The 23783-nt window shown below is 36.0% G+C and overlaps 1 long non-coding RNA gene across 1 annotated transcript in view; it reads right to left on the bottom strand.

The window, feature by feature from the left end:
• Nucleotides 1-10427: 10427 nt before the first annotated feature.
• The window catches only part of LOC141373682 (uncharacterized), a 101110-nt gene continuing 87754 nt past the window's right edge, over nt 10428-23783 (bottom strand). The window contains exon 4 of the long non-coding RNA XR_012379929.1: nt 10428-10539. This is a non-coding gene — a long non-coding RNA (uncharacterized lncRNA). The remainder of the gene's footprint in view (nt 10540-23783) is intronic.

Here is a 23783-nt window from a genome sequence, read left to right as displayed (position 1 = left end):
GATGACGAGGGCAGAATTCGAGAGATAAGCGATATGATAAGACAAAACAACATTAGAATAATTGGGATCCCAGAAGAAGAAAGAGAGAGAGGGGCAGAAGGTATATTGGAGCAAATTATAGCAGAGAACTTCCCTAATGTGGGGAAGGAAACAGGCATCAAAATCCAGGAGGCACAGAGAACCCCTCTGAAAATCAATAAAAATAGGTCAACACCCCGACATCTATTAGTAACTTACAAGTCTCAGAGACAAAGAGAAAATATTGAAAGCAGCTCAGGAGAAGAGATATGTAACCTATAAAGATAGAAACATTAGATTGGCAACAGACCTATCCACAGAGACCTGGCAGGCCAGAAAGGACTGGCATGATATCTTCAAGCACTAAACGAGAAAAATATGCAGCCAAGAATACTATATCAAGCTAGGCTGTCATTGAAAAAAGAAGAAGAGATAAAAAGCTTCCAGGACAAACAAAAACTAAAGGAATTTGTAAACACGAAACCAGCCCTCCAAGAAATATTGAAAGGGGTCCTCTAAGCAAACAGAGAGCCTAAAGGCAGCATAGACTAGAAAGGAACACAGACTATATACAGTCACAGTCACCTTACATGCAATACAATGGCACTAAATTCATATCCTTCAATAGTTACTCTGAATGTAAATGGGCTAAATGCCCCCAAACAATAGACACAGGCTATCAGATTGGATTAAAAAATAAGACCCATTGCTATGCTGTCTGCAAGAGACTCATTTTAGACAAAAAGACACACCCATATTGAAAGTGAAGGGGTGGAAAACCATTTACCATGCTAATGGAAACCAAAAGAAAGATGGGGTGGCAATCCTTATATCAGACAAATTAGATTTTAAAACAAAGACTGTAATAAGAGATGAAGAAGGACACTATATCCTACTTAAAGGGTCTATCCACCAAGAAGAACTAACAATTATAAATATCTATGCCCCTAACATGGGAGCAGCCAATTATATAAGGCAATTAATAACAAAAGCAAAGAAAAACATTGACAACAATACAATAATAGTGGGGGACTTTAACACCCCCCTGACTGAAATGGACAGATCATCTAAGCAAAAGATCAACAAGGAAATAAAGACTTTAAATGACACACTGGGCCAAATGGACTTCACAGACATATTCAGAACATTCCATCCCAAAGCAACAGAATACACATTCTGCTCTAGTGCCCATGGAACATTCTCCAGAATAGATCATATACTGGGTCACAAATCAGGTCTCAACCACTACCAAAAGACTGGGATTATTCCCTGCATATTTTCAGACCACAATGCTTTGAAACTAGAACTCAATCACAAGAGAAAAGTCGGAAAAAACTCAAACACAGAGGGGCTAAAAAGCATCCTACTAAAGAATGAATGGGTCAACCAGGAAATTAAAGAAGAATTAACAAAATTCAAGGAAACCAATGAAAATGAAAACACAACTGTTCAAAATCTTTGGGATACAGCAAAGGCAGTCCTAAGAGGAAAGTATATAGCAATACAAGCCTTTCTCAAGAAACAAGAAAGGTCTCAAATACACAACCTAACCCTACACCTAAAGGAGCTAGAGAAAAAACAGCAAAGGAAGCCTAAACCCAGCAAGACAAGAGAAATAATAAAGATCAGAGCAGAAAACAATGAAATAGAAACCAAAAGAAGAGTACACAGATCAACGAAACTAGGAGCTGGTTCTTTGAAAGAATTAACAAGATTGATAAACCGCTGGCCAGACTTATCAAAAAGAAAAGAGAAAGGACCCAAATCAACAAAATCATGAATGAAAGAGGAGAGATCACAACCAACACCAAAGAAATACAAACAACTATAAGAACATATTATGAGCAACTCTATGCCAGCAAATTAGATAATCTGGAAGAAATGGATGCATTCCTAGAGATGTATCAACTACCAAATTGACCAGGAAGAAATAGAAAACCTAAACAGATCTATAACCACGAAGGAAATTGATGTAGTCATCAAAAATCTCCCAACAAACAAAAGCCCAGGGCCAGGTGGCTTCCCAGGGGAACTCTACCAAACATTTAAAGAAGAATTAATACCTAATCTCCTGAAACTGTTCCAAAAAATAGAAATGGAAGGAAAACTTCCAAACTCATTTTATGAGGCCAGCATTACCTTGATCCCAAAACCAGACAAAGACCCCATCAAAAAGGAGAATTACAGACCAATATCCTTGATGAACATGGATGCAAAAATTCTCACCAAAATACTAGCCAATAGGATCCAACAGTACATTAAAAGGATTAGTCACCACGACCAGTGGGATTTATCCCTGGGCTGCAAGGTTGGTTCAACATCCGCAAATCGATCAACGTGATACAATATATTAACAAAAGAAAGAACAAGAATCATATGATCCTCTCAACAGATGCAGAAAAAGCATTTGACAAAGTACAGCATCCTTTCTTCATCAAAACTCTTCAGAGTATATGGACAGAGGGTACATACCTCAATATCATAAAAGCCATCTATGAAAAACCTACAACAAATATCATTCTCAATGGGGAAAAACTGAGAGCTTTCCTCCTAAGGTCAGGAAGGTGGCAGGGATGTCACTATCACCACTGCTATTCAGCAAAGTATTAGAAGTATTAGAAGTCCTAGCCACAGCAATCAGACAACAAAAAGAAATCAAAGGCATCCAAACCGGCAAGGAGGAAGTCAAACTGTCACTCTTTGCAGATGATATGATACTTTATGTGGAAAACCCAAAAGACTCCACCCCAAAACTGCTAGAACTCATACAGGAATTCAGTAAAGTGGCAGGATATAAAATCAATGCACAGAAATCAGTGGCATTCCTATACACCAACAACAAGACAGAAGAGAGACAAATCAAGGAGTCGATCCCATTTACAATTGCACCCCAAACCATAAGATACCTAGGAATAAATCTAACCAAAGAAGCAAAGGATCTGTACTCAGAAAACTATAAAATACTCATGAAAGAAATTGAGGAAGACACAAAGAAATGGAAAAACGTTCCATGCTCATGGATTGGAAGAACAAACATTGTGAAGATGTCAATGCTACTTACAGCAATCTACACATTCAATGCAATCCCCATCAAAATACCATCCACTTTTTTCAAAGAAATGGAACAAATAATCCTAAAATATTTATGGAACCAGAAGAGACCCCGAATAGCCAGAGGAATGTTGAAAAAGAAAAGCAAAGCTGGCCACATTACAATTCCGGACTTCCAGCTCTGTTACAAAGCTGTCATCATCAAGACAGTATGGTACTGGCACAAAAAGAGACACATAGATCAGTGGAACAGATTAGAGAGCCCAGATATGGATCCTCAACTCTATGGTCAACTAATCTTCGACAAAGTAGGAAAGAATGTCCAATGGAAAAAAGACAGCCTCTTCAACAAATGGTGTTGGGAAAATTGGACAGCCACATGCAGAAGAATGAAACTGGACCATTTCCTTACACCACACACAAAAATAGACTCCAAATGGTTGAAAGACCTAAACGTGAGACAGGAGTCCATCAAAATCCTAAAGGAGAACACAGGCAGCAACCTCTTCGACCTCAGCCGCAGCAACTTCTTCCTAGAAACATCGCCAAAGACCAGGGAAGTAAGGGCAAAAATGAACTATTTGGACTCCATCAAGATAAAAAGCTTTTGCACAGCAAAAGAAACAGTCCACAAAACCAAAACAACCGACAGAATGGGAGAAAGTATTTGCAAAGGACATATCAGATAAAGGGCTAGTTTCCAAAATCTATAACAAACTTATCAAACTCAACACCCAAAGAACAAATAATCCAATCAAGAAATGGGCAGATGACATGAACAGACATTTTTCCAAAGAAGACATCCAAATGGCCAACAGACACATGAAAAAGTGCTCAACATCGCTTGGCATCAGGGAAATCCAAATGAAACTCTCAATGAGATACCACCTCACACCAGTCAGAATGGCTAAAATTAACAAGTCAGGAAACGACAGATGTTGACGGGGATCGGAGAAAGGGGAATCTTCCTACACTGTTGGTGGGAGTGCAAGATGGTGCAACCACTCTGGAAAACAGTATCGAGGTTCCTCAAACAGTTGAAAATAGAGCTACCATATGATCCAGCAATTGCACTACTGGGTATTTACCACAAAGATACAAATGTAGGGAACCAAAGGGGTACGTGCACCCCGATGTTTATAGCAGCAATGTCCGCAATAGCCAAACTGTGGAAAGAGCCAAGATGTCCATTGACAGATGAATGGATAAAGAAGAAGTGGTATATATACACAATGGAATATTATGCAGCCATCAAAAGGAATGAGATCTTGCCATTTGTAATGATGTGGATGGAACTGGACGGTATTATGCTGAGTGAAATAAGTCAATCAGAGAAAGACATGTATCATATGACCTCACTGATATGAGGAATTCTTAATCTCAGGAAACAAACTGAGGTTTGCTGGAGTTGTGGGTGTGTGGGAGGGATGGGATGTTTGGGTGATAGACACTGGGGAGGGTATGTGCTATGGTGAGCGCTGTGAATTGTGCAAGACTGTTGAATCACAGATCTGTACCTCTGAAACAAATAATGCAATATATGTTAAGGAAAAAAAAAGAGGAAGAAGATAGCAGGAGGGGAAGAATGAAGGGGAGTAAATCGGAGGGGGAGACAAACCATGAGAGACGATGGACTCTGAAAAACAAACTGAGGGTTCTAGAGGGGAGGGGGTGTGGGGATGGGTTAGCCTGGTGATGGGTATTAAAGAGGGCACATACTGAATGGAGCACTAGGTGTTATATGCAAACAATGAATCATGGAACACTACATCAAAAACTAATGATGTAATGGTTGGTGATTAACATAACAATAAAAAAATTTAAAAAATTATCTACTCTTCCTATACCTCCTTACCTTAGGCTGTCTCATCTAAATTGAAAACTTCCACATTTCTAGACCAGAAATTTCAGTTGTGTTCTAAGCAATCATATTCAATCTCCTCAAAATAAATATGTACAACCAAACTCATCATCTTCCATTCTGAAGTATTCTTTCTTCTTTATCATCTCAGTGAATGAACTCACAATCTAGCCTTTGCCTAAATGAAAAATCTCGTAGTTATCCTGGTTTTATATACCTTACTCCCTTTTCAACTACAAGCAATCAATTAATCCCTGATATCTTAACAGCTTAACCATTCAGTTAGCCAGTCGCTACACTATCTTTTCACTGTCATTGTCTTACTTCCAATCTTGCTTATTTTTTTTTAAGATTTTATTTATTTGAGAGAGAGAGGGAGAATCCAAGCGTGAATGGGGGGAGAGTCAGAGGGAGAGGGAGAGAGAGAATCTTGAGTAGACTCCATGCTGAGCCCAAACCCATCATGGGGCTCGATCTCACGACCCTGAGATCATGACCTGAGCCAAAACCAAGAGTCTGATGCTTAACTGACTGAGGCTTCAGGCGCTCCCCAACCTTGCTTATTTTTAAATATGGATTATAAGAACAGTAAATTCTTCTCTCTAGTTTGGTTATCTCCAAATCATCCTTCATACTACTTCCAGAAGAAATATCTCCCAAAAGGAAAATATTTTGCCTTTCTAATTATATATTCATTATAAAATGCTAAGAAATACACAGATAGAAGCAAATGTAACCTTTAATCCTGTTACAACATAAATGGCTTCAAAATAAATATGATTTAAAAAATGATTACCTTTTCATCCTTTTATTATTACTTGCAGCCTGCAATTGGTATGTTACCCCAAACATACATACAATCCAAACACGTTAATAGTTTGGTGTTTTTATTTTCCATCTTTCATGTATGCTCATAGAGTCGATTGTAACATACAAACACATTGAAAGACATGTGTCATTATTTCATATTCCAATTCATTCTTTATATAGAGTTCACTGCAACCTGACTTATTCATATTTTAAAACTCACTAAAACTCAATTGCTATTAATCTACCTCATTTTAATATTAAGGTATAAAATTCCATTGTATTGAAGTTCTATAATTTATTGAACTATTTTCTTTTTTAAGATTTTATTCATTTGAGAGAGAGAGAATGAGAGATAGAGAGCACGAGAGGGAAGAGGGTCAGAGGGAGAAGCAGACTCCCTGCTGAGCAGGGAGCCTGATGTGGGACTCGATCCTGGGACTCCAGGATCATGACCTGACAAAGGCAGTCGCTTAACCAACTGAGTCACCCAGGCGCCCTATTGAACTATTTTCTATTGGTGGGCATTTATTTTCTTTTCAGATTTGTATTTTTTAAGTTATTTTTAATGTAGCAAAAATCTGTGTATTAATATATCCCTTAAAAAACAAGAATAATAAAACACTGCATATGCATCAAAGGAAATTTCAAAATCCTTAGGCTTAATACAAACAAGACCCTTATTTGCTGACTTCATTTCTTCCAACTATTCCATATTTAGTAACTGATATAACAAAACTTTCCTGCAAGCATTTCTGTGAGTTAATAACCTATATATATTTTATATATGTAAAATATGTTAAGACCTCCATTTTCCATCTCAGAATAAAATAGTTGAATCACCTTAGATTTGGAGTGGATTTGACTTGAGGATAGTTCAACCATGCTTGATATAACAGGACACTGATTAAATTTTACAATGCGTAACTCACATGGGAAGATGCATGCTTAAGAAAATTAAGAAACTTTATTATTGTTGTTATTGTTACTATAATTTAGCTGGGGAAAACAAGTTTCAAATCTACTTTTAGTATTAACTGTTTTGAAAAATTCTTCCCTATTGGATTATTTTTCAAAGTTTGTATTATTTAACTGTAGTTGACATACAACCTCTCTTTTGGTTTTTAGTATTTAAAATGGATAAAAGTATCCATTCAAATATTTATTTAAGCAACTGTTCTCAATCATTTTTGTCTTAGGACCCTCTTTAATTCTTACCAATTATTAAGGATCCTGAGAGCTTTAGGTTATGTGAATATTATCTATCAATATTTACCATATTAGAAATTCAAACAATTTGAAAACATTTTGTTTATAATTTGATTAAATTAATAATAATAATTCCATTACATGATAGTATAAATAACAAATACTATTTAAAAAGTATCAATTTTTCCAAAACAAACAAAAAAATTTGTAGAGAAAATCTTTTTATTGGCTATTAGATGGATTTTCACCTGCCTCAGTAGTTGACAGATACAATTTTAAATTTAACTTCTGCATTCAGTGTGTTGTGATGTGCTGTTTTGATTGAAGTATGTGAGAAATTTTAGCCTCAGACAGTTTGCTAGAAAAAGGAAAAGCATTTTTACTAACCTTTTCAGATAACTGTGGATATTCATTGATACTACACCAAAAATTTGACAAGTAGTACTTTTTAAAAGGTTAGTTGCATTGTGGGATCTGAAACCATTTCAGTGAACTTCCTTGTGCTCTCTTATCAGTTCATCCTGTATTTTGAACACATGCTTTATCCAGGCATAGTTTTGAATGGTGGGGTCAGGTTTCTTAATGCTGAAGGGAGAATTAGAACAACTCTTCCAGTTTGACTGGGATTGTCATAGTATCAGCACTGTAAGTCCTGCATCCTAGGAAAACCCTTAGTCCCAAGCAAACAAAAACAGTTGGTCACCTTAGGAATTGCAAATCTCTGGGGAAGCCAGGAAGAACTGTGTGGCACCGGATTAGGGTTGGAAACACCAGCATGAACTCATAATTAGCGAGATATAGATCCAGATGCGTAGATACTGGCAAGGGCCATAGCAAAGAGAATATGCAGAGCCCTGATACTCATTTCTAAATTCCACTCTCCAACAAAGGAAATCAGAGCTTTTGGAGAAATATCTGATTCTACAGCTGGGGCAGGGAATACATAAAATGACACTAGGTGTCTTGTAGTACCAGAAAACAACAGAGTACTAAAAGGCAAAAGGATTAGAGCACCTCAGAGTGATACAGGAGCAAAACTGAAAGAACTCCCAACAGCCAAAGCTAGAATAATTTGAACAAGAAAGTAAACAAAGCATATTTTTGGAAACTAAGTATAAAATAAATATACATAAGCCAACACTGGCATAATAAATTATTATGTAAATAAATAAATGGAGAAATGTTAAATAATTCTTTACCCCTCTCTCTAGGAAATGAAGCAGCACTAAGCTGTACAAATAATAAGTGTAGAAAGGAAGACAAAAGTGTCTTAGGGTGGAGCTATCTGAACCAAGTAATCACTTTAAACATCATCAGTGATAAATCATATTGATTGCAGGTATCCTCTTTGAAATAAAATAAAATGATTAAGAAGGATGCTTCACCTCTGTTATATCCTCCCAAATCCATAACCCTCAGTCTAGTCATAAAAAAAAAAGAATCACAGAAAAGCAAAATTAAGGACATTGTACAAAATATCTGACCCGTAAGCTTCACAACTGTAAGGTCATGAAAAGTAAGGAGACAAAATGCAATGTGGTATTCTAGGTTGGATCCTGACACAGCTGAAATTATTCTAAAATTTTTTGAATTTATTAAATAACAATATCTCATAAATAATCAAAATTATTATATTAGAAGGCAACTTGAAGTTGTTTTGCATGCACATGAAACATAATATTATGGATTTACATATGGTTGAATTTGAAGAGTCACTGATAAAATGAAATCAATAATGGCTAGCCATACAAATTTTGTGTCTGCTTTTATGTCAAGTTAGGTAAAATCAGTACTGGCCTCTGTTTTTTCATTTGTAAAAATGGTGAAGCTATAAGGACTAGCTGTTTTCTAAACCCCTTCCTTCTTTTCATTTTATGAAACAAGATAGTGATGTGTCTTTTTAGAATATGCACTAAATAATTATTAAAATTAATCATGCAGATGTAGTTTGATATTTTCATAATGTACTTCCAATTATTTAGAAAATAAAACACTTACTTTGTTGTCTTGTAGCACATAAATAATTTGCAGCCATGGAAAAATACATTAATTAATTATGAGATAGGATGGTGGTTTATGTGGGTTAGAAAATTAAAATGAGTATCTGAGTTTATATCCCTAATTTCCTGTTTCTTAGAAAAAAATACTGGGAACATGTTAATTATTTTCTAGAGAACCACTAAATAAATAACTTGAAAGCTACATGACAGGAAAGCTTTCAAAAGTGCAAGGATTTTTTAAAAAGTCAGGTTAATAAATTATTGACAATTTTGTTCCCCTGATAGAGTTAATTTCTTCTTGATTGAATATGCATAGTATGTGGGTATAAGTGTACTGACCTGTGAGAGAGAAAGTGACTAAAAATAGAAGACCTAGTACTACTGAAACAAGCTTATTTGAACATTTATTCCATGTAGACATGGTGCTGTCTGATCATATATGATTCTCACATATGGGGATACAAATCCATTTATATTTTATCAATGCAGTGCATACATTTGGAGAAAGACTTTGTGACACTTTGGGTTGTGAAAGGAAATTTGAGAAGTGCATTTTTGGTACCTACATATTGGAGTTCCTGTCAAGTACTGACAGTTTGTAGGGACAATGCATTCGAAATCAGTTTTCTTAGAATTACCCAGAATTAATAAACTCTCTTTGCAGAATTAATAGGCTGTCCCTCATAGTCTGCAGAAAGAACAGTTCATTTAAGGATCCTCTTTTTGACCATATAAAATCACCCATTTTCAGGTAGAAAATCAAAATGTATTTTTTTTATGTGAGTCCTATACAAAAATCAAGAATGGGTTAGTAATGGAGAAGGCATTTATACTGAGATGGCATTTATTTTAAAACAAACAAACAAACAAAATATTTAGCTTCAAAATCTGAGTCAAGTTACCCTCTGACAAAACAATTTCAGAATTTGGACCATGACCCTACCACACTCTAGTAGCTCTCTAGCCCCTCAGCAGTTTTTTCTCTGGTTTCTCCTCAAATTCCTGGTTTTGTCTCATTGCATTGTTGTCCCATGGCTCAGCCATTCAACATGAGCTTTCAACTTTTTTCCCTCCCTGATGATTCCATCCAAACACACTTTTAAAAACTATAATCTAAAGACTTATGGCTCCAAATGTATATTTCCAGTTGAACCATTTCCCATGGACTCCACATACATTTATCCCAATTGCCTACTTGAAGACTCCATTTGGATACTTAATAGGCACATTGAATTTAACTTGTCCAAAACTAAACTCCTTATCTCCCTCCCAAATGTATTTTTCCTGCAGTTTTCCTTATCTTGGTGGATGCCAGGATTGCTTTCAAAGTGCCCAGATCAAAAAACTTGTGCCATTCTTGACTCACTCCTTTCTCCCCTTCCTCACACCCAATACTGCAGACAATTCTTTTGGCTCTGCCTTCAAAATATACCTAGACTCTGATCACTATTCCTTATCTTCAGTTTTTCCTCCTGGCTCAAGCCATTGTCATTTCTTGCTTGGGTTATTGCAATAGCTTTCACTCTCACCTCCTCTTGGTTTACACTTAATAAAGCAGCTGAGTCACATCATATCTCTCCTTTTTCTCAAACCCTAGGAATAATGTGAAAGTCCGTGAAAAGGGCTGTAGGTCCTAGGGTACCCAGTTCTTTTTAACTCCTCTGATTTCATTTTCCACTACTCCCCCTGCTGGCCAGTTGACTCCAGTCACATTGACCTATTCTCAAACTTCTTCCCAAACTTCCGGTCTCCTAAATTAATTCCTCAAACTCAATCAATAATTCTGCTTTCATCTAGCTTATTTTATTCCCCTTTGTTAGATCTTTCCTAAAATTAAAATACAATTCAAAAAATACAGTGTAAAAATCACTTCCTCAAACACACACAGCATTCTCCCACTTCCGGGCACTTGGCTGCTTTCTTGCCTAGAATGGTTTCCCAAGATATCCTCACAGCTTTCCCATGCTCCTCTTTCCTGCCCTTTGCCAAATATTACTTTCTCCACGGGACCTTCCCTGACTAGTTTATATAAAATTGCAATGTCCTCCACACTCCCAGTTATGCTTTTTTGCTTTTTATTTCCCTCTAGCACATATCACAATGCAATATAGCATACATTTTATTAATTTATTTTGTTAATTTGTGTTATCGCCACAAGAATATTTTCTTTTCCTTTAGGAAGGGATTACTCTTTATGTTTATTCACTGCTTTATCACCAGTATCTAACAGAGTTTCTGCCACACATTAAAAATACACCAAATTCATGATGAACAAGTGTGTTGACTGAATCCAAAGGGGATGTTTTTGGAGTGATTAAGGGATTCAAATATGTGATGAGAGTATTCTATGAACTCGATTGGTGACAATGTTGCCCAATTGAATACAGAGATTAGCCTCTGTCAGTTGTATAGAGATCAGTAAAACACAGGGTTGGCGACTGGGTGGATTCAAACTCTTTAATTTTGATTTCTAAGCCCTAAACCCTCAGAGAGGCATTATTGGGGAATTTCTTAGTCTAACTTTATAAAAATGAAATAAGTATCTTTAAGAAACCTAGAAAACTTGTTTCATGCTAATTGTCTAATTTCATATTCAGGTTGGTGTCACAAGGTTTTCTGAAAAATGGGTCAAAAAGGATAAATTAGTTTCATTACTAACAAGAATACTTAGCTAAATAGCAGTTTTGCTTTAGGCTTCTAATTAAATCTCCTTGATGTGATATTATGTTGCTTCTTTCTCTAGCCTTGTTCCTTTGCTAATTGCCCTTAATCTATTATTGATTACTGAAAATTCCTCCCTAATCTTCCTATCTCCAAAATCAATTTCTCAAATCCAATCAATAATTCTGTTTTCAGCTAGCTTCCTTCATTTCTACATTGCCAAGGTTTTTTCCCCCAATTTAAAATGAAATTTCAAATTACCTTGTAAAAATTCAACAAATTAATATATCTCATTGTATATATCATTTCAGAAGACAGGAAATGAATTGGGGAGATTCTTTTCCTTTGGTTAACTTTTCAAGAATATAGTGTATAATTCATTTATTCTTGTTTTAAACACCCTTAATTTTAACATCTTTAGACTCTGTAATATATTTTTATGTTGAATCTAGTGGAACAAGTAAGTAGTGTGTCCCAACAATAGCGTTTGATGAAAAATTTATGTGAGAGACTTAAGAGGACACTGATATATCTATAATGTATTCTTAACCAATGACTCCACTCTTTTGATTGATATGCACAGATATGAGTTCATTTTAGAAATATTTAGAAGCCCATGTGCAAATATGCATTTCTCTATTAGCCAAGTGAAACTCACTATCTCATGAATGAAACACAGTTAATGGGTAGTAAACTCTACATGAAAAACTGTTGTCATTTTATCATATGCCACTGTTACAAATCTTATTTATACTAATACTAATACCGTATTATTTCATTCTTTCTTTTCTTTTCTTTTTTCCACTTTTGAATATTTAGTCATAGAAATAGAAAATTGAAAGCTGTTTAGTGGCATTCTAGTATAATGCTTTCATTTATAGTTGAAACAAGGAAATTAAGTAGAGTGATATTGCTATCTCTAGGTGACCATTTTACTGGCAGATATGTCTATAGCATATATGTTCTTATTCTTGTCTAGTATTATCCGTATAGTACACAAAGCCTCATACTTTCTTTAAAGACACAAATGGAGAAATGGAGACTCCAGATTCATTCCTGTTTCTCCTTAATCAATATATATATTCTGCTGCATATAAAATATTTTGCTGATATTTTATCACTGCATTGTCTGTTATATGTCTACAACATTGTATTTTTCCAGCATATATGTCTAGTGTCAAGTGTAAATATTATTTTTACTCTTAAAGAAATATTAAAATGTTATATAGAAAACTTTTAGATTTGCACAGTGCTTCATAGTTTATTTCATTTATTTACAAGGAATAGTGCTTCATATTTTAAACAATAATAAGTTAGAGGCAGAATCCTAATAGTACCAGTTAAACATTAATAGAGATTGTGTGCATATCCTAAAACTCACTTTGAGAAGTTTAATACTTGATTTTAAAAGTAAGAAGAATCAAATTAAAACATAATTGTGATAAAATAAAGTACTTTAGTTAATAATTTAAAATGTTATTATTTTAGCAACATGAGAACTATTTTAAATTGCCACACTTATTCTATAAAATAAGAAACAGATTTTAGACCTAAGTGAAAAAAAAATCTGTATATCATTCTAAATAAAATTTGCAGAGATAGGCAAATGCAATAATATGCAAATAAATATTTTTAAACATAAGCTGTCTGCTGAAACAAATACATCCTTTTCCAAAGATAAGACTAGATCTTTAATTCTCTATAAATATTGCTTCTAACTCTAATGTTTACATTGATTTCATGAGATAAATATGATATAAGTACCGTAAAAATGAAAGCATTTTATCTCCTCATGCATATTTACTGACATATCAAAATGTTTTCCAAACTCAAATTTTAAAATGTCCCAAATTTATTACTACTCCATTTCTGAGAAGGAAATATTCATAGATGATTATTCATTCTTTGAATTTTCCTCCTCAAAAAATAATTCACACTCTACATTTTAAAGGAGCAGAACAACTTGTACTTTGAAATCATGGAAAAAGAAATATGCGAAAGGACATAATTTGTCACGTGTTAGCATACAATATTTTATGCTTTTATGGGTATCTGTATCCAGTAATATGTTCCAGTGATTTTTGAAGGATGATTTATATGTTACTCTGTTATCACCACCTTCCAAATGTTCACTTAGTACTAGAGTATTCCTATGCACAAATAACTGAGTAACATAATTACTGACTTGTTAGCTTCATATATTATATAAAATAGTGTTGAATAGGTAATGAATTTAAAAAGTAAAATTCAAAACATATAAATAATATCACTGAAAAAACTTCTCCTTTTTCCATTCTCTATCCACCCTGTTCTTTCTGCAACATCATATTCGCCAGGTCATCCACTGTTATCACCTTCCTTCCAAAATTTTTTCTCCTAAATATAAGTGCATGAAAATACTCTTCTTTCCCCCTTAGTAGTATATTATATAAACTCTTCTCTTCCTCTGCTTTTCACTAACCAATAATATTTATTGGAGCTCATTTTCATCTTTTAATAGCTGCATAGAATTCCAGATTGTAGATATACCATGATTATTCAGCTAGTTCCTAATGACGGGATTTTGCATTTTAATTCTCCCCTTCATTCTGGGCTAGCCTTTGTTTGTACTTCTATCAAAAGAGAAAGCAGGAGGGGAGGAGCAAGATGGCAGAGGAGTAGGAGGCCTAAATTTTGTCTGGTCCCAGGAATTAAACTAGATAGGAATCAAACCACTCTGAACACCTATGAACTCAACAGGAGATCGAAGAAAAGAAGAGCAACTCTCTGAACAGAAAAGCGACCACGTTCTGGTGGGTAGGATGTGCAGAGAATTGAATCTGAGGCAATATTCAGGAAGATAGATGGTGGGGGAGAGGGGCCTCCATTCGCCACTTCTGGCAAGTGATAGAGTCACGGAGCACAAAATCAGAACTTTTAGAAGTCTGCTCCATTGATAAATGTCGCTCCAGTGGCTAAGTGGTGGAACCCTCGCTAGGACAGTGTGGTCTCAGGACCCTCGGGGTCACAGCAAGACCACGGGTGCCTGAGTGTGGCAGAGCTCCCACATATCAGAGTGGGGAAGCTGGCTGCAGAGACAGAGCTGAGGAGTGGCCTCTCAGCTTGGGGTTGCCATAAACCGTGATCCGCGGCACAGTCAGGTCACTGCTCCTCCAGCAGGGACCCAACAAGTGGCAGATCCGGGGAGACTCCCCTTCCTCCCCTGGGAGGAGTGGCATGGGAGCGCACCACAGGGATCTGCTGGGTTTGGAGACTCCACAACGAGTTGGGTGCCAGAGATAGAAATGCTCAGTCACAGGCCGGGTGAGCACAGAGTGCAGCTGGAGACCAGGGAGATGGGAGTGATTGCTTTTCTCTGGGGGTGCACTGAGGAATGGGGTCCCCGAGTTCTTGTCTCCTCCGGGGCAGAGATTGGGAGGCCGCCATTTTCACTCTCATCTTCCAAAGCTGTACGGAAAGCTTGCAGGGAACAAAAGCTCCCGAGAGCAAACCCGAGCAGATTACTTAGCCCGGACCGGCAAGAGCGGGGCAATTCCACCTCCGGCAAAGACATCTGAGAATCAGGGGAACAGACCCCTCCCCCAGAAGATCAACAAGAACAGCCAGCCAAGACCAAGTTTACTGATCAATGAGAATGGCAGAAATTCAGCACTAGGGGAATACTGCACATAGAATTCATGGCTTTTTTCCCATGATTTTTTAGTCTTTCAAAGTTAATTTTTTTTTATTTTTCTTTTTCCCCTTTCAACCAACATCTTATTAATCCCTTTTTTAAAAAATCTTTTTTATTTGTCATTTTTAAAGTCATATTCTATCCCTTCATAGTAGTTACCCTTATTTTTGGTATATATATATATATATAGTTCTCTTTTTAAAATGTTGGGATAAAGTTTCTTCTAACAGACCAAAATATACCCTAAATCTCTAGTATATGGCTTTGTTCTAGTCTCCTGCTTGATCACATTCTCTCCCTTTTTTTAATCCTCTTCTTTCGTTTTTCAACCAACTTCTTATATTATCAATTCCTTTTATAAAATCTTTTATAATTTTCATCTTTATAGTCATTTTCCATCCCTTCATCACACTTACTCTTATTTTTTTTACATATATAAGTTTTTCTTTCTTTAAATTTTGGGGGGCACTTTCTTCTAACAGACCAAAATATGCCCAATCTAGTGTGTGGCACTGATCTATGCATTAGCCTGATCATATCTGATCATATTCCGTTTTTTGTTTTTTGTATTTATCTTTTTATTTATTTAATTTTCTTTCTTTCCCTTTCTTTCCACCCAGTTTCAGGTCTCTTCTGATTTGTTTAGTGTATATTTTCTGGGGTCGTTTTTACCCTGTTAGCATTTTGTTCTCTCATTCATCTATTCTCCTCTGGACAAAATGACAAGATGGAAAAAATCACCTCAAGAAAAAGATAAAGAGGCAGTACCGACTGCCAGGAATCTAATCAATATGGACATTAGTAAGATATTGGAACTAGAGTTCAGAATAATGATTTTAAAGATACTAGCTGGGCTTGAAAAAAGCATGGAAGATACAAGAGAAACCCTTCTGGAGAAATAAAAGAACTAAAATCTAACCAAGTCAAAATCAAAAAGGATATTAATAAGGTGCAATAAAAAATGGAGGCTCTAACTGCTAGGATAAATGAGGCAGAAGAGAGAATTAGTGATATAGAAGACCAAATGATGGAAAATAAAGAAACTGAGAAAAAGAGAGATAAACAAGGAAGGCAGGAGGGCAGAATTTGAGAGATAAGTGATTCCATAAGACGAAACAATATTAGAATAATTGGAATCCCAGAAGAAGAAAGAGAGAGAGGGGCAGAAAGTATATTGGAGCAAACTGTAGCAGAGAACTTCCCTAATTTGTGGAAGGAAACAGGCATCAAAATCCAGGAGGCATAGAGAACCCCCCCAAAATCAATAAAAATAGGTCAACACCCTGACATCTAATAGTAAAACTTACAACTCTCAGAGACAAAGAAAAAATCCCGAAAGCAGCTCGGGATAAGAGATCTGTAACCTACAATGGCAGAAACATTAGACTGGCAACAGACCTAGCCACAAGACCTGGCAGGCCAGAAAGGACTGGCATGATATATTCAGAGCACTAAACGAGAAAAATGTGCAGGCAAGATACTATATCCAGCTAGGCTGTCATTGAAAATAGATGGAGAGAGAAAAAGCTTCCAGGACAAAAAAAAAAAAAAAGAAAGGAAGTTGCAAACACAAAACCAGCCCTACAAGAAATATTTAAAGGGGTCTTCTAAGCAAAGAGAGAGACTAAAAGTAACATAGACCAGAACAGAACACAGACAATATACAGTCACAGTCACCTAACAGGCACTACAATGGCACTAAATTCATATCTTTCAATAGTTACCCTGAGGTAAATGGGCTAAATGCCCCAATCAAAAGACACAGGCTATGAGACTGGATTAAAACACAAGACCCATTGATATGCTGTCTGCAAGAGAATCATTTTAGACCCAAAGACACCCCCAGATTGAAAGTGAGGGGGTGGAAAACCATTTACCATGCTAATGGAAACCAAAAGAAAGCTGGGGTTGCAATCCTTATATCAAACAAATTAGATTTTAAACTAAAGACTGTAATAAGAGATAAGGACACCATATCCTACTTAAAGGGTCTATCCAAAAAGAATATCTAACAATAGTAAATATCTATGCCCCTAATGTGGGAGCAGCCAATTACATAAGGCAATTAACTTATTATATTGAACCCCAAACAAAAGCAAAGAAACACATTGAGAACAATACAATAATAGTGGGGGACTTTAACACCCCCCTGACTGAAATGGACAGATCATCTAAGCAAAAGATCAACAAGGAAATAAAGACTTTACTTGACACACTGGGCCAAATGGACTTCACAGATATATTCAGAACATTCCATCCCAAAGCAACAGAATACACATTCTGCTCTAGTGCCCATGGAACATTCTCCAGAATAGATCACATCCTAGGTCACTAATCAGGTCTCAACCACTACCAAAAGATTGGGATCATTCCCTGCATATTTCAGACCACAATGTTTTGAAACTAGATATCAATCACAAGAGGAAAGTCAGAAAGAACTTAAATACATGGAGGCTAAAGAGCATCCTACTAAAGAATGAATGGGTCAACCAGGAAATTAAAGAATTTAAAAAATTCATGGAAACCAATGAAAATGAAAACACAACTGTTCAAAATCTTTGGGATGCAGCAAAGGCAGTCCTAAGAGGAAAGTATATAGCAATACAAGCCTTTCTCAAGAAACAAGAGAGGTCTCAAAACACAACCTAACCCTACACCCAAAGGTGCTGGAGAAAGAACAGGAAATAAAGCCTAAACCCAGCAGGAGAAGAGAAATAATAAACATCAGAGCAGAAATCAATGAAATAGAAACCAAAAGAACAGCAGAACAGATCAATGAAACTAGGAGCTGGTTCTTTGAAAGAATTAGTAATATTGCTAAACCCCTAGCCAGACTTATCAAAAAGAAAAGAGAAATGACCCAAATCAACAAAATCATGAATCAAAGAGGAGAGATCAAAACCAACACAAAAGAAATACAAAAAATTGTAAGACAATTATAAGAACATATTATGAGCAAATTAGATAATCTGGAAGGAATGGATGCATTCCTAGAGATGTACAAACTATCAAACTGAAGCAGGAAGAAATAGAAAACCTAAACAGACCTATAACCACTACGGAAATTGAATCAGCAATCAAAAATCTCCCATCAAACAAAAGCCCAGGGCCAGGTGGCTTCCCAGGGGAATACTATCAAACATTTGAGGAAGAATTAATATCTATTCTTCTGAAACTGTTCCAAAAAATAGAAATGGAAGGAAAACTTCCAAACTCATTTTATGAGGCCACCATTACCTTGATCTAAAACCCAGACAAAGACCCATCAAAAAGGAGAACTACAGACCAATATCCTTGATGAACATGGATGCAAAAATTCTCACCAAAATACTAGCCAATAGGATCCAACAGTACATTAAAAGGATTAGTCACCACGACCAACTGGGATTTACCCCTGGGCTGCAAGGTTGGTTCAACATCCACAAATCAATCAATGTGATATAATACATTAATCAAATAAAGAACAAGAACCATATGATCCTCACAATACATGCAGAAAAAGCATTTGAGAAAGTACAGCATCCTTTCTTCATCAAAACTCTTCAGAGTATAGGGACAGAGGGTACATACCTCAATATCATAAAAGCCATCTATGAAAATCCCACAGTGAATATCATTCTCAATGGGGAAAAACTGAGAACTTTCTCCCTAAGGTCAGGAACACAGCAGGGATGTCCATTATCACCACTGCTATGCAACATAGTACTAGATGTCCTAGCCACAGCAATCAGACCACTAAAAGAAATAAAAGGCATCCGAATCAGCAAAGAAGTCAAACTCTCACTGTTTGCAGATGATATGATATTTTATGTAGAAAACCCAAAAGACTCCACCCAAAACTGCTAGAACTCATACAGGAATTCAGTAAAGTGGTAGGATATAAAATCATTGCACAGAAATCAGTGGCATTCCTATACACCAACAACAAGACAGAAGAAAGAGAAATTAAGGAGTCGATCCAATTTACAATTGCACCCAAAACCATAAGACATTTAGGAATAAATCTAACCGAAGAGGCAAAGAATCCGTACTCAGAAAACTATAAAATACTCATGAAAGAAATTGAGGAAGACACAAAGAAATGGAAAAACGTTCCATGCTCATGGATTGGAAGAAAACATATTGTGAAGAAGTCAATGCTACCTAGGGCAATCTACACATTCAATGCAATCCTTATCAAAATACCATCCACATTTTTCAAAGAAATGGAACAAATAATCCTAAAATTTGTATGGAACCAGAAGAGACCCCAAATAGCCAGAGGAATGTTGAAAAAGAAAAGCAAAGCTGGCGGCATCACAATTCCGGACTTCAAGCTCTATTACAAAGCTGTCATCATCAAGACAGTATGGTACTGGCACAAAAACAGACACAAAGATCAGTGGAACAGAATAGAGAGCCCAGATATGGATCCTCAACTCTATGGTCAACTAATCTTCGACAAAGCAGGAAAGAATGTCTAATGGAAAAAAAGACAGTCTCTTCAACAAATGGTGTTGGGAAAATTGGACAGCCACATGCAGAAGAATGAAACTGGACCATTTCCTTACACCACACACAAAAATAGACCCAAAATGGTTGAAAGACCTAAATGTAAGACAGGAATCCATCAAAATCCTAAAGGAGAAGACAGGCAGCAACCTCTTCGACCTCAGCCACAGCAACTTCTTCCTAGAAACATCGCCAAAGGCAAGGGAAGCAAGGGCAAAAATGAACTATTGGGACTTCATCAAGATAAAAAGCTTTTGCACAGCAAAAGAAACAGTCCACAAAACCAAAAGACAACTGACTGAATGGGAGAAGATATTTGCAAAGGACATATCAGATAAAGGGCTAGTATCCAAAATCTATAAAGAACTTCTTAAACTCAACACCCAAAGAACAAATGATCCAATCAAGAAATGAGAAGAAGATATGAACAGACATTTTTCCAAAGAAGACATCCAAATGGCCAACAGACACATGAAAAAGTGCTCAACATTGCTCGGCATCAGGAAAATCCAAATCAAAACCTCAATGAGATACCACCTCACACCAGTCAGAATGGCTAAAATTAACAAGTCAGGAAATGACAGATGTTGACAGATGTGGAGAAAGGGGAACCCTCCTACACTGTTGGTGGGAATGCAAGCCGGTGCAGCCACTCTGGAAAACAGTATGGAGGTTCCTCAAAAAGTTGTAAATAGAGCTACCATATGATCCAGCAATTGTACTACTGCATATTTACCCCAAAGATACAAATGTAGGGATCTGAAGGAGTACATGTACCCCGATGTTTATAGCAGCAATGTCCAAAATAGCCAAACTATGGAAAGAGCCAAGATGTCCATCGACAGAAATGGATAAAGAAGATGTGGTATATATATATACAATGGAATCTTATGCAGCCATCAAAAGGAATGAAATCTTGCCTTTTGCAACGACTTGGATGGAACTGGAGGGTATTATGCTGAGCGAAATAAGTCAATCAGAGAAAGACATGTATCATATGACCTCACTGATATAAGGAATTCTTAATCTCAGGAAACAAACTGAAGGTTGCTGGCATGTTGGGGGGTGAGAGGGACAGGGTGGCTGGGTGATAGACATTGGAAGGGTATGTGCTATGGTGAGCGCTGTGAACTGTGCAAGACTGTTGAACCACAGACCCGTACCTCTGAAACAAATAACACATTATATGTTAAAAAGAAGAAGAAGATAGCAGGAAGGGAAGAATGAAGGGTGGGAAATCAGAGGGAGAGATGAACCATGAGAAAATATGGACTCTGAGAAACAAACTGAGGGTTTTAGAGGGGAGGGGGTGGGGTGATGGGTTAGCCTGGTGATGGGTATTAAAGAGGGCACGTACTGCATGGAGCACTGGGTGTTATACACAAACCATGAATCATGGAACACTACATCAAAAACTAATGATGTAATGTATGGTGATTAACATAACATAATAATAAAAAATATATTAAAAAACAAACAAAAAAACCAGAATGCAGTGGAAGTGAATGTATGTGATTTCAGAGGTGAGATTACAATACAAAATTCAGTTTCCTTCTTTTATTCTCTCTTTTCTCTTCCCTCTCCATCTCTCTTCTTGCTTTTGCTCCTCATTTGTCTTTGGATACCCAAGGATACCCAAAGAAAATTTACTGGACCACAGAATAAAGAACTATTTCATAGATCCAATATCTAGAATATGAAGAATTTATTCCTGACTGATTGCTCCAAAACCTTCAGGGTGCTGCTCTTGTACTATTTTTATATGTGAGATTTATCTTTTATGAAAAGTTCTGCTGGACTATGCTAACAATGGGTAACTATAGAATTATTGCCAAAATCATTCAGGAAAAAAATATTTTTGGGAGGCAGGCAGGAAGATAAGTATTATTTCTGATTTATTTGCAAAGGCCCTGAATGTGGAGATGAAACAAATACTGGAAACAAAAGAGGGAGTGGTCACAAACAGACTTATTCCTGTAAAAAATAAGTTTAAGGGTTGCAAAGGGCTTCAGTGAATAAAGTCTACAACCCAATAAACTTGCAGCAAGAGAGAATGGAAAGGCCAAGTTATTGTAATTACATGACTTATAATGTTAGTTTTGAACCCACTTGCACTTGAAGCATATTCAGAATTTCTTGCATATGCAAGAAAATTATTCTGAAAATGATCATTAAGTGCTCCTTCCAGTGAACATTCAATCTGGTATAGTCTTGTTTGGCAAAATACGTGTTTAAAAGAAGCAAAAGTGTGTTTTTCTTTTTTTTTTAAAGATTTTATTTATTTATTTGACAGAGAGAGAGAGAGAGAGACAGCAAGAGAGAGAGAGTAGGGAGAGTGGAAGAGGGAGAAGCAGATTACCTGCAGAGCATGGAGCCCGATGCAGGGCTCGATCCCAGGACCCTGGGATCATGACCTGAGCCGAAGGCAGCCACTTAACTGACTGTGCCACCCAGGCGCCCCAAAAAGTTTGTTTTTCTTAACAAATGTTATTAAGCAGGTAAAAAGTTAAGACAATGGAAAACAATACTCAAAAAATGTGGGCAATTTTATTTTGATAGACGACTGCTTGTCTTCTTTAGGGAGTTAAAATGCTTTTTCAGGGGCAAGTTACAATTCTCCTGCCTCCTTTGGAATTGTCACTGCTCATTTAAATTATATGCTTGATAACTTTTCAACTTACCTGAAGGGTATTTCTTTTGCAAAGCAATACACTAAGGCAAAATCAATCTTCTTAATGGTTAGGTGACTGTGCCACCTCAGTTGGTATTACAGGTTATTTAGCATAAACATATGTGTTCTCATTAAGAGCCATTGTTCCTGAAAATACAATGACTCACCAGTGAAAGAAATTTTGTCTATAAATCTTGAAACTAATTTCTCCAGTTCACTCTCTATATGCCTAGTTGTGAGACTACACAAATATCACTCATAAAATAAAGTTATGTATGAAGAATACATACAGTAACTTATGTGGTTTTTCTTAACAACATATTATATAATCTATCATATGGCAAAGAAGGCAAAATTGGCTTTGAATGTTGTTCTTACCTGTAAGAGAACTCAAACAACATATAAATATCACTTAACTGATATGGATATGACTTTCTTAGATAAAATAATATACTTCATATTTTTCTATTTTTAGTTTCCCCTGTTTAAAATTAGAAATAAATAAAGCTGAAATTGTGGCTTTAAGTCAATAATATTTACCTCCACATAGTCTCCATAAACTATGCAGTTAATTTTATCCAGCTAGCTATCCCACAGCTTCATTCTAATTACCAGTGATAGAACAGAAATCTGCACTTGTGAGGGGATCACTGAAAATGTGCAAGTGTTACTGAATAGTAGTCCACATTCACATTCTTGTTAACTTGATCAATGTCATGATCTTCAATCTTGGAAAACAAAATATAAATATAAGGATAAAAAAACACAATCATCATAATAAGTATTTACATGTTACCTTAACCACCTGAGCAATTTCCATTAACTATCTTTCTAAATTTGCAGAATTGTTATTTTGTATCTCTATTGTGTCTCTTTTTCTACTCCTGAATTTTGCATTTCTACAGTTGACTTATGTGAAAATCTTTAAAAGATTAATTTCCTTTTAAATATAATAGCTAAATTTTCATCATATTCTGTCATCTGTAGTATTTCCCTTCAACTTCTAAAATATTGGTTACAATACAGCCAAATAAATTGAAAAAGTAAAAGAAAATGTTAATTCAATCTTTAAAAAGTCACTAATTTAAAGTGTTAATTAATTTATAGAGGATTGCCAATTTATTTTTTAAAATATTCTTTATATCATGCTTTATTACAAATAGTTATTCAAAAAACCTAGCAAGCATTTACTAGTAGGTTTCTTTTTTTTATGTTAATCACCATACACTACATCATTAGTTTTTGATACAGTGTTCCATGATTCATTGTTTGCATATAACACCTAGTGCTCCATTCAGTATGTGCCCTCTTTAATACCCATCACCAGGCTAACCCATCCCC

This window comes from Callorhinus ursinus, unplaced genomic scaffold, assembly GCF_003265705.2.
Source record: "Callorhinus ursinus isolate GAN/ISIS: 27379988/994484 unplaced genomic scaffold, GSC_fseal_2.0 scaffold11, whole genome shotgun sequence".
NCBI lineage: Eukaryota > Metazoa > Chordata > Mammalia > Carnivora > Otariidae > Callorhinus > Callorhinus ursinus.
Note: the sequence above shows the minus strand (reverse complement) of the source record. Positions and strands in the feature narration are given on the sequence as shown.